The sequence below is a fragment of the Sinohyriopsis cumingii genome, chromosome 17 (genome assembly GCF_028554795.1).
Source record: "Sinohyriopsis cumingii isolate HCF-2022 chromosome 17, ASM2855479v2, whole genome shotgun sequence".
In the NCBI taxonomy this organism is placed as follows: domain Eukaryota; kingdom Metazoa; phylum Mollusca; class Bivalvia; order Unionida; family Unionidae; genus Sinohyriopsis; species Sinohyriopsis cumingii.
In genome coordinates, this window is record NC_142977.1 from 59,347,137 (window position 1) to 59,360,163 (window position 13,027).

At 35.8% G+C, this 13,027-nt stretch overlaps 1 pseudogene across 1 annotated transcript in view; it reads left to right on the plus strand.

Moving 5' to 3' along the window:
• The window catches only part of LOC149779035 (uncharacterized), a 32,789-nt pseudogene extending 24,595 nt beyond the window's left edge, over positions 1-8,194 (plus strand). Inside the window, exons 7-8 of the transcript XR_016415548.1 lie at positions 28-5,561; positions 5,896-8,194. The product of XR_016415548.1 is annotated as an uncharacterized LOC149779035 (transcript). The remainder of the gene's footprint in view (positions 1-27; positions 5,562-5,895) is intronic.
• Positions 8,195-13,027: the final 4,833 nt, after the last annotated feature.

The window sequence follows — 13,027 nt, forward strand, 5'->3', positions numbered from 1 at the left end:
TGAACATAAATTTTGTTTGTTTTGCAGGGACAGGCACACCTGTTGGGGATCCAGTTGAGGCCAATTCAATAGGAACATTTTTTAATGAAAATTCTTCATCAGACATAAAATACATCGGTTCTGTTAAGTCAAATATTGGACATTTAGAGTCTGCTTCAGGCGTTGCCGGCTTGATTAAGATTATTCTTATGATCAAAAACGAAACTATTGTTCCATCCTTGCACGTAAAAGAGGAAGGTTTGAATGTCCGGAACAATTTGGTAAAAAATGGACTGATTGTTCCAACAGAACCCGTGGCATGGCCATCGCTGAACGGCAGAGCGAAAATGGCGTGTGTAAATAATTTTGGCTTTGGTGGGACAAACGCGCATGCAATTGTTTCTGAGTACATCGAACAGTCAAAAAAAGACAAACGTTCGCTTGAGAAAATCGATGAACCCGTCATAGTTTTGTTATCAGGTACGAGCTTAGAAGGATTATATCATAATATAAGCAAAATGATCGAGAGGTTAGATACTGTATGCTATAATATGCATGATCTTTGCTTTACGTCTGTTTGTAAACGAGAGCACTTTCCAGTACGGGCAGGATTTGTTGCAAAAGATCAAACTGAGCTCGCTAAGAAATGCAAACTCTTCCGTGAAACGTGGAGCGAAGCCTCGGACAAGAAAGTGGGAAAGAAGATTGTATTTGTTTTCTGCGGTGTGGGTACCGTGTGGCGAGGAATGTGCTCGAAGCTGTCAGAGAAAGAAGTGTTTGCATCTACACTTTATGAGATTGATAGACTTTTGAAAGTCCATGCTGGTTGGTCAATTGTGGACAAGCTGATAAGCGATGAAATAATGACCAACCCACTGATTGGTCATATCGCAATTTTTACTTGCCAAATATGCCTTTTTGAAATGTGGAAATCTTTCGGTATCCTACCTGACTGTATTGTTGGCCAATCCGTAGGAGAGGTTGCTGCATCCTACGCATGTGGGGCGATCAGTCTGGAGACTGCTGTAGAGATCATCTACAAACGATCACTTCACCTCTTGAATGCAACTGGCGGGAAAATGATGGTTATCAGTGGGGTAAATATTAGCCGTCTAGAAAATATGTGCCAGGCAAATAATGTATCCATCGCTGTACGCAATAGTCCAGTGTCAGCTACAATATCAGGGGGTATAGAAGGAATCAGATCAATTACGAACGAAGTGGCTCATCTTCAAAGAAATGGAAACGATATCCAGGTAAAAGAGTTGCATACCTCTTGCGCATATCATAGCTGCCATGTGGATGATGCTAAAGCCAGCTTCATGAAGTCTCTGTCAAAGATTGAGGGCTGTAGGCCAAAAATACCTATTGTGTCGACAGTTACTGGGGATTATCTTGAAAATGAGGATTTCTCCAAGGCAACATATTGGGGAAGAAATATTAGGTCAACAGTAAAGTTTTATGAGGCTATTAAAACATCAGCACATGAGAACGGCAAAACAGTATTTATAGAAATTGGGCCTAGTCCAGTTCTGGCACCGCATATTAAAAATATCTTACCTCAGAACCAGGCATTATGTCTTCCATCGATGAAAGCGGGAGATGACGCGATATCTTGGAGACAATCACTCGTGGAGCTTTTTCAGATAGGATTTAACCCCAAGTGGGAAAAGATCGTTCAAAGGACAAACAACCTCACAGACATTCCACAGTACTATTTTGTAGGTAAAGATTTGAGTCCTCCTAATGGCTTCGTACCTTTTACCTCTAACAAAAGAGAGAATTCTCACCTTTACATAAAACAGCAAAAGCAACGGGATAGCAAGGACCACCAATACAAAATAAAGCTTGAAGGGCAAGAAGTTGCATTTGTTTCAGAACATTTTGTAAGGGACTCTGTAGTAGTTCCAGGTGCCCTCTTTGCTGATATCGGATTTGAAGTTGGCATCTTTCAATTTGAAAAATCACTGCAGGATTTAGAAGTGGAACTGGAGTTCCTCAAGGTCCTGCCAATGAGTACATCGGCTACAACAGAAATTTTAATATCAGTTGAACAAACAACACATTCTGATGGAGTCCGTTATTATAAGTTTGAAGCAATAAGTCAAGGAAGTGTTCGAGCCTTGGGAAATGTACGAATGGGATCTGAGAGATGTTGCAAACGTTTGGACATTTCTGATATAAAATCTAAATGTACTCAACGTATTTCCAAGGAAGACAGTTACAATAAATTAAGACAACTTGGATTCAAATATGGGGAAAGTTTTTCGCTGTTGGATGAGTGCTGGGTGAAATCCGGAGACGTTTTAGCAAAACTTAAAGTTCCCCAGCGCATTGTGCCTACATTAGCTAAAACTCATATTCACCCAGTCATCCTAGATGGAATGATGCAAACAAGCGTGTTTGCCTTGAACGAGAAAGACCTTCCAAGATATGAACTCATACAAGCTTATCCAGTAGGCATTAGCTGCATGAGGATAATGAAGTCTCCACGTGATCGTGAATTTTTTTCATACTTACACATAACAGACTCCACGGTTAAAGAATCTCTAATTGAGATTCATGCCAATATCTACCTTCTTGATATAGATGGCTATCTATTGGTTGAGGCTAGAAACTTAACAGTTTTTGGCAAATTACCGGGCATATTCACTCCACGGGAACTTAAATATGTTGCAGCAACGAAGCTGTGTGAAAACCCGAATGCTGTCATCACAAAGGGATTGAACAATATTGTGTTGGTACATACTGACAAGGTAACCCACGACAGCATCTTTACAGACCATCTAAACACGTTATCGATCCAGGCAAAGTCGACTGGCGACAAATTATCTGATCTTCTTTTGAAAGCATCCAATGCAAAGTGGGGAGGAGTGGATCATATTTCAAGAGTCATCTACATGCCCGCTTGCTCTAGTTTTGACGCTGAAGCGCTAGATGGACAGTGCATAATGACAGAGGTGAAAAATAACTGTCTTATCTTTATAGAAATAATCAAGGCCATGAAAGATCTTCCACAACAACCACCAATCTTTGTCATCACAGAAAATACACAAGGACTTATACGATCAGAGAAAACCGCAATTAACATTATTGGGTCCGAAATGTGGGGATTTGTAAGATGTTTTCTTAGAGAAATGGTATACCTGAATGTATATTTGCTTGATATAGTCTGCTGGAAAGAAAATGTGTCACTTGTACAGAGTATATTGTCACAATCAACAGATTCACTCATGACCTTTCCTTCAGAGATGATCATAGATAAAATGAAACTTTTTGTACCTCAGCATCAGTGCGCACCTACCACAGAAACGGAGAGCAGGACGGGGACAGTTACTTACAGATCATTTGAGCAGGTTCGTCTAAAAACACGACACCAGTATCCTTATCTGGATCCTTATCTCATTCCTAGCAATACCTCCCCAGAACAGGTTAAACCTGGTTGGATCAAGGTTGAAGTTGAGACAGTTTACCTTCAAGACACGCATGGTCAGCAGCCATCATTTTTGGACATAAACGGCTCAAACGTCGATACTGTCGACAACGGGAAGCATCCAGTTGTGTCTCGAGAGTTCACTGGATACATACAATATGCTGACGTACAAAAGTCCTCATTCATTGGAAAATTATTTCGCCGGTGTCAATCAGAGATCCTGCCAGATAACGAGGATTATCCCTCCAAGACAAAAGTGATCGTCTGTTATCCTATAGAAATAGGATCATTTGTGACGGTCCCGATATCTTGTGTAGTAAGGAGAGTTGACATACCAAATTATTTTACTGGCAAGCTCACGTATGCTCTTCAAGCTTGGACGCTTCTTCAACTTCTTCCCAAGCATCACAAAATTGTGGTGTTTATTGATAAAAATGACATAAAAAATATATATATGTCAGATTTGGTTAGAAGTAACAGGTGCAATGTAGACATCATTGATCTAAAGCATCTCTTGAAAGAAAATGCTACTCGCAACAGATCAACGACCGCTGTTCTCCTGACGGCTTTGGAGCCAGAACAAGAACAATCATTTCTTTCACACCTGCAACGTTGCCGACAGCTCATTTTTATGAGGAACCACTTGCCTCAGAATGTCCAAGATACGATAAAACTACAAACACATACGAAATGTGTCTGTCTGAGAGAAAATGAAATCTTCACTGAAGAAAACATCCGCCGCCTTCTCCCCAAAGTAATAACCTGGCTTCAAGAAAGCAAAACGCATCAAACATTAGAAGGTGGTTTACAGTATTCATTGCAGTATCCAGTTCTTGACCTGAAGTCAGATTCAGGAAAAGGCGCGTTGAAATTAGAACTGGAGAAGTCCCAATTATTTGACAAAATGTCTTCTTACATAGTTGTGGGTGGATTGACTGGACTTGGTTGGATTCTTGTGAAACTTATTGCAGAGATGGGTGCAGGTGTTATTGCAACCTTCTCAAGACGAGGCAATTTAAGAGAAAAGGACAATTTGATAAGGCAGATTGAGCAAAGCACTGGTTGTGCAATTATTTGTCTTAAAGCTGATGTATCAGACATGAAATCGTTAAGACAAGCTCTTGCTGAACTGAATGCTCAGTTTCCTAGGCATGCCATCAGAGGAATATTTCAAGGGTCAGGTGTCATTGACAGCACTTTGTTTCTGAGTATGAAAAGCGAGAATTTTGATTCAGTTATGCTTTCAAAAGTTGCTGGATCGTGGAACCTTCATCGTCTCTCTATGACTCTTCCTTTGAACTACTTTGTACTACATTCCTCAATAACAGGGGTATTTGGAGCAGGTGGTGATAGCAACTATGGTGCGGCAAATACCTTTCTGGATACCTTAGCCATCTACAGACGTAAGAAAGGTCTTCCTGGACAAAGCATTGCCTGGGGTGGATTGGCTGTCGGGATGGCAGCTGGAAGCAAGTTCACAAAGAATTTTGAAACCAAGTGTTACCTACGTCTTGATGAAAATCAGATAAGGTAATGTTTTCTTCATGCTTTAATGCAGGATCTTTCACATGTAGTATATACAAAGCTAGATTGGTATCTTATTGCACTCGACCATAACAAACCGGGTGCGAATAAACTTGCATTCAAGATCGACCCTATTTTAAAAAGACTGAATCTGAAACCCTCTGAGAAAAATACAGAGATGAATAAAATACCATCCATAAATTGGGAAGAATTTTGGAACTCGGAACAGTCTGGAAAACTAAAGATTATTACAGAGTTTGTTTCTCTGGTGATGGCAGAGGTTTCGAACGTAGACGTATCTGATCTACGTATGGAGACGGTGCTTGCAGATGGCGGTATAGATTCACTATCTGCAATTCATTTCACAAACATTATATCGGAAATATTCAACTGCAAGGTCCCGATAGCCTTAACAACGGCTCCAGATACAACAATTAAAGTTCTGATCGAGTTCCTCGCGGAAAACATAGATAAAAGGAAGATAGTTGAATTCGAATCGGTATTTATTCCAAGTATTGGTCACCAAACAGTTATTGGAGTATCCATGTCTGAGCGAAGTGGAGTTACATATACAGACTCTCGTTTTCTAGCAGACGAAGAAACAGTCTCCACCAAATTATAAAGTGCAAGTATAAGTTTTACCTCAATCATATCTTCAGTGTAAACATTAATCATCGAGTTAATATGATAGTTTTAGTCTGTTTTTGTACATGACGACTTATAATCAGTACATAGTATTGTTGTTAAAAGCTAACCTAGCTAAATTCCTTTATATAATTTATTTTGACTAGTAGATATCAAATATGGTAACATCGTTTCATTGATTAATATTGATTAATATTTTCGAACTTCATCTAAATTAGGTCATTAGTTCTACAATATTAGTTTCTACAGCTGAATATAGTCTCAATTACTATATACATCTAATTCCATGTTCCATTTTCATTTTATTTATGTAGGTATAGACGAGAAATAATGAGACCAGAGACTGCAGGTCCGAAAACGAAGTAACAATTAAGTTACTTTGTTAATCCTAAGAGAACGTGTTTGCTCATGATAAAAGTAAAAGTCATAAGCAAGACATGAAACTTCGACTCCAGCTTTTCGCATTCTTTGATTTCTTTTCAAAATGTATGACAATTGTACTTTGTCTCATGATGTTTGGATTCTATAACATGTTGCTAATTTGGAATTTATTGTGTGTGAGAGTGTGTGAGTTGTATTTTAACGTAGCTTTAACAATTTTTCAGTCATATCGCTAAGATGTCTGCTGTGCGTCAGTTTATAGTGATGGTAAGCACTGGGGCATTATGCCGCAGACATGTAGCATCCTGTCCCACCCAGTCACATTATCCTGACACCAGGCCGAACAGTTCTAACACTAACCTCTTAATGCTGATCACCAAGCGATTCAGCTGCTAATGCCATTTTGATAAGTCTCTGGTATAACTAGGCCGGGGAAATCGATTTGTAGATACGCAAACTCTTAAACTATGTAGACACTTAAATCAAACAAGAGATAGACAAAAATACAGAAAAATGGTTGAGAATGAAAGATAGATGAGAGATGTCCTGAAGGTAAGCCTAATGTCATTAAAAAAAAACTGGATGCTAAAATCGATGTCAATTAACTTGTACCATTGATTCCATTTTACATCATAATTAACCTGTACATCAAGGAATTTCACTAAACGGATGGATCGATTACAAGGAATGGTGAAGACACAAAAGAAGGGGTTGCTTAATGTTAGACTGAAATGATCTTAAATGAACAAAATAAGTGTAATGTTCAATTGAACTAATAACAATGTAACTCTCCACACCCCACATCATGAACAGATTCTAATATTTTCGACGCTAAGTTTAAACAACACAATGGTACCTTTTAGATGATTGGTAAAATTTTAAATGCCATTCAGGTAGTAACCTTGTTCTTCGTTTTTTCAAACCAACAAGCTTAATCTTAAACAAGAAAATCTGTGTTTTAAAAGTAGATGGTATATTTTGGACATATTGTACTTAGACTGTTTTATCTCCTAGAACAAATTTTATTATATGGCGCTTGTTTCAATGAAGAATAAGCAGATACAAAAATTTATCTCTCATACCTCATCACATTTCCTCATTTTATTGTTATCACGTTACTTTAAGTTTAAAAGTCGCAAGTGGTAATTTCAAGGAAGCTCTTTCGTAGATCTAGGATGGAATCATTCAGTCATCCAAATGAAGATTCACTCTTTTAAAGAATTAGATATGGTAAGCGGTCTTATGAAAATTATGTCTTTATGCGTGTTTGTGTGTGCATGAATGTAGAACATGAAGGTTTTATTTTGTCGAAGCAAGTAGAGAAAAGAGCCGTGCCTACAGATGAAGAACAGTAACTGACCAGGCCAAACTGATTGCATGATTAAAACCCGTAATCGTCAGGTCGCTAACAACTTACCCAATGCGCATTATCACGAAAAGTAGAATAGTTTCACTCTGAGTATTAGTAATTTTCTATCTACTATTATGGGATAAATTGAGCTGCTATGTTGATACACAACATAAATAATGTGTTCGTTGTGAATATGAGAAATATGATTCTACTAAAAGAACAATCGATACGAATGAGAAAATGCCACCTAATCCATGGAACCGCAATCTAAATTATTGTCATATAATCTGATACAAAAAACTATACCATTCATAGGCACATTTGATGCTGCAATGCCATATCTTTTATCATGACAAGGGACGTAATACTTTTGCAAATATGAAATTGAATGTTCTCTTCTGAATAACAACTAATGTGCATCAGGTTATGTGAATTAAATTTGAGCATGGTCTCGAATTTTAATTCTGATATCCTGTGTGTGAAATGTAGAATTTTGTGCAACGTTCGTTGAATTAGCTTTCGATGCACCTTTAAATGTGTTGCATTGGAAATTCTTTTTATTCCTATGGTAAAGGGATTGTATGCAATTTGAGCATAATGGCTGATTGTTTTAGTGTTCTAGTAATAATTCAATATATAATATGTACATGAGATATAAACCAAATTCAAGGTTGATATAAACTTGATGAAAAGATTATACTTAGCTGATTGAACATTTCTTTAAAAATATAGAAAAGGTGATAATCTTACAAATAAACTTACGCATCTTCCTAAACGGAAAGAGTGTGACAATACAACTTTAATGTAGTTTATTTGTAATATTCTTATATACAAGTGAGCGTATTTGGCACCAATTTGCAATAAACAAATTACGCGCAACAGCTTCTAGTTGAGTTTTCGGTATACGGTTCCAGTATACATGCACACAAGATTCCTTTGAGGAACTTTTAAACCATAGCTAGACTTGCTCTCTCTCTCTCTCTCTCTGCGTTTGTTTGCCCGCTTGCATTTTTCTGTGACTGACATTCCTTGTCATCTTCCTAATACGTAAAAAATACCACCGTTGCCTCTCCGATAACTGCTTCAACCTCCATATTTAATGACCACAATTTTTTAACCATTCTCTTATCTTCTTCAACATTTTGTTCCTTTTAATCCTTTATCTCATAAAAACGTAGAGACGGAATTTTTCTTAGTAGGTCTCATTTCTGCTGCATGTGTTTCCTAGCAGATCTTTCCTCAATACCAAACTATTTAAATGTAGTGTTCAAACTTCACCAAATGCTCTCTCCTCCCCTCTTTGTCTCCGTCATTTAAAAAATCTGTATCTATATCCATGCCATAATATAAAGCCTGAATTTTTATTGTGACATGTTATCCTGTTTGTGCAGCCAGTTCCTCTTTATTACATCACGAAACCAGACACTGCTAGTAAAACACTTTCCCGCGCCCTCTTCCATCCATATAACCTACTACTTTGCGTGGCGAAATTACATTCTCATTGTCTTTTCCATATAGTATATAACCGAAGACCAAAAATGATGAAAGGTTTAAAAATTTTAATGCATTCCTATTGATGATAACCCCATTCTTTGTCACGACGAAGCTCTAAACAAATACAATGACTTGTATTATTTTCTTTTACATAACTAAAACATATTCTTTTTACCTATGTATGTATATATATATATATCTATATATATATATATATATATATATATATATATATATATATATATATATATATATATATATATATATATATATATATATATATTCATTTTCTCTATTTCCATACTCCGGACCTAAAAATAGAAGTCGTTTTGTACAATTAAATCATTAAATCTTGATATTGATCCCTTGTATATTAATTCAGCAGAGTTCTAGCAATTTTGAAGCACGTTCGCTCTCTATAAAAGTGACTACATGTGTAGTTTCTTTTAAACCCCAATTTCTACACTCTTTCTCTCTCTCAAACAGCCACACGCATGCATGACATACAAAGCTGCTTTTTTATGATTTCTTCATTTTATCTGCCCCATAAGTTTGAAAACAATCAAGCCATATGTACACATTATAGAATTATAAACTGTTTAAAATAAATTATAGCGTTTTTCTGTTCTTGTTTCAACTTTGTTTAATCTGCCCAGTATACTGCTTATCGAACTCTAAATTATCTTTATCCCCATCAAGCCATTCCTATTGATGATAACCCCATTCTTTGTCACGACGAAGCTCTAAACAAATACAATGACTTGTATTATTTTCTTTTACATAACTAAAACATATTCTTTTTACCTATTATATATATATATATATATATATATATATATATATATATATATATATATATATATATATATATATATATATATATATATATATATATATATATATATATATACTTTAAATATCAATATTTATTTGAATAAAAAACCCAGAATCTTCATATATATATATATATATATATATATATATATATATATATATATATATATATATATATATATATATATATATATATATATATATATATATATACATATATATATATACACACATCGCTTTTATTGCATTCATTTTCTTCCAGCATTTAATCTTTTTTCCTACTGGTAGTTTTTTATGATATGTGTACCTATCCAGCAAAACCACTCGAAGTCTGCCTAAACCTTTGAAAACTTTTCTTCGAAATGTTCTCTCTCTCTCTCTCTCTCTCTCTCTCTCTCTCTCTCTCTCTCTCTCTCTCTCGTTTACTTCATGAGATTGGAACCTAGTAGTAGTAATGGTATCAGATAATGCTAATAGTAATAGCAGGTTGTGGTTTGTGCATGAGAGGCAGCAGCAATAGAATTAGTAGCATATGGTAGTTCTAATAATAGTAGGAGGACTAGAATGGGGGAGTGACTTTAGACGAAGCAATAGCAGCGTGGAATAGAAATAGCTCCTCGCCAAGTAATATAAGAAGGTGACATTACATTTGGCAATTTCGTGCGTTTAAAACTGCCAACTTTTATATACTTGTAAGTTTGTCTTTTTGTTCTTAACTTTCTGATCATTTGTTCATCAGTCTATATCTAATAAATGCAACCCCATAACTGCGTAAAATTATGACATCGATTACTAAAAATGGAAAAGTCAATGCTACTCAAAATAGAAACTTTTAAACGACCTCGTCTGCAAAATAGCTCCACGGAATAAGACTAAATGTTGACTGTCATAGAGGGCTTATACAACTATTGATGATATGAGATGTAGTGTTGTATTTGTATTGTTGCATCATTACTATTCACATAACACTTGCATGTAAAACAAAGTGTTCTTACCATTGTTCATTTTGATGCCTGAGTACCATATTTTGTACCCAATCGTATCCTTACCAATATTACATCAGATGTACAGTAATACCTCGAACATTCGCGAGGTTAGGTTCCAGAACCAGTCACGGATCAGAAGGAATCGCGAATGTTTGGTACGAGTCACTGAAAATGCTAATAAATGCTTATTTCTAGGGTTTAAACCCTAAATATGACCCAAATCATGCTCCCAAAGCACTTTAATTTCATTTAAAAGTTAGCTTAATACATTACCCTTAAAAAGAGAAATAAATGGTTGACGTAAAAATAGAGTACAGTATCGCCTAATGGGTATTTGCCACACTAGCGCATTTACTGTACGGTACATGTATACTAATATTACCCCTATACTAATTCATTGGCTGCCGTTTTCTTTTGCACTCAGAGTAAGGTAAAACCAAGTAACGAACGGGACTGTAAACTTAATGACTGATGTTTTCTTTGTCATTGTCAGGAAGGTAAACAAGGTAAACTTCATACATGTATGTCACAGAAGTCATATAACGAAGGTACAATTCAATAAAATAAAGAAAACATGTTCGTAGAGGGTACCAATGAAAATTTCGCGAATCCAGAAACGCGAATGCACGAGGTATTACTGTAATGTACCAGTCTCCACAGATCTACATGGGTGAATTTTAGTCTCCGACATTAAATGCTAATATGGACATAAATTACTTCAATGTTATACTATTATGTTAGCGATTAAGCGTTGTCCTATCAGCCTATTTCCACAGACTGATGCCCTATAAAATGAACCGATACAAAAACACTTGAGCAATGCAAATTTTTTTAATTAACTTTCATAATCATTTTATGAATAAAAAAAATAAACAGCTGTAATGATAGCAGAATTACGAAATTTTATAAAATATTAAAAATATTATGAATTAATTACAACCGTTGAAATCCACAAGCAGATGTTATGCTTCTTTTAAGTCTTTCTAAGTCGTATTGTATCATTAAATACAATGAGAATTCCATAAAGTGGGAATTTGGATATAATTCCAAGAAAATAACATTATAGTAGTCAACGAGAGCTCATCTGACTACGACGAAATTCATAGGCAATAGCTCCTGGTTACATACGAGCATAGGTTCCCTTACACAGGGAATTTATGCAGAAATTTACTGTTAATATTTAACTCTGTACCGGAGAAAGATGAGACTGTTGATATTCATGTACCGATAAATTGTAAAACGTATTGTAAGTATTGAGCATTTACTGTCTTGAGACCAAAGTTGTTGAGAAGCCGACTTAATCTATTCATGCAGTTGTAGCCTCGCATCCCTACCAACTTTGATCAGTGGTTGTCGGCAACAACACAGCACCAGGAGAGACGGATTATCTCTTTGATGGATTGCAAGGGTTTGATACAAGATGAAACAATACGAATAAATGCCCTATTATTTATGTTTCAGGAACAATAATCCAAGCATTCACTTTTTGCTTCATTCCGTGTGCTCTGAAGAATCCGTAATCATGGCACAGTGATCGATAATTTCACTCTTTTTAAAAATTGGGGGCTATGGAGTTATTTGTTTTATATACCACTGGTGCTTTTATTTACTCGTGTTCAAAATAAATTAATAACCATGTATTTTTTAATTACTGGGGTCCAGATTTGGTTTATATTTTGCCGGTTTCTATTTATTGATGACTGTAAGTCATGTGATCTAGCCATGCTGAAGTTTAAGGCTTTCACTAACGGCAAACATCTATACAGTTTATGTGATGAGTGGAAACACAATAAATATTAACTTTATAAGTCAGCTCTGAACCAAATATGTTAAATATGTATGGATTAAGCTGATGGCTGACTGACGAGGTTGGAATGGGATTACACTATAGTTTGTTCCACGTCTAATCTCACATTTGACCTAATCTGTATCTCAGTACATTTTCAGGTCAGCGTCATTAAATGTAGCTAACAATACCCAATTCATTTTAAAAACTTCATGTGAAATAAATTAGTTACAATTAGCTACATTTAATTGTGTTGACCGGATAATTCACTGAGTTACTGATAGAATAAAATTCACAATGCTGTGTGGAACGATATATGGTGACATTGTGTAAACTTGTGACTGTCTATTATGATCGCAGCTCCTGTAAAGACCTGAGAAACATTCATTTTCTTACTCTAAAGTTTTGTTTACAGAATAATTTTCTCCATTATATGAAAGGTATGGACCATGTATACATGAGATTGTTTGATTAGCATTAGTATCGGTAAAATGTGGTCTTGTACCAACATATTCCACCCCTGCCGGCAGGAGTTACTGGTAGTAACGCAACCCTAGAAGATCCTATGATATGAGAGTGTTCAAGAAACAGTCATATGGACTTTCAGGAGTTAG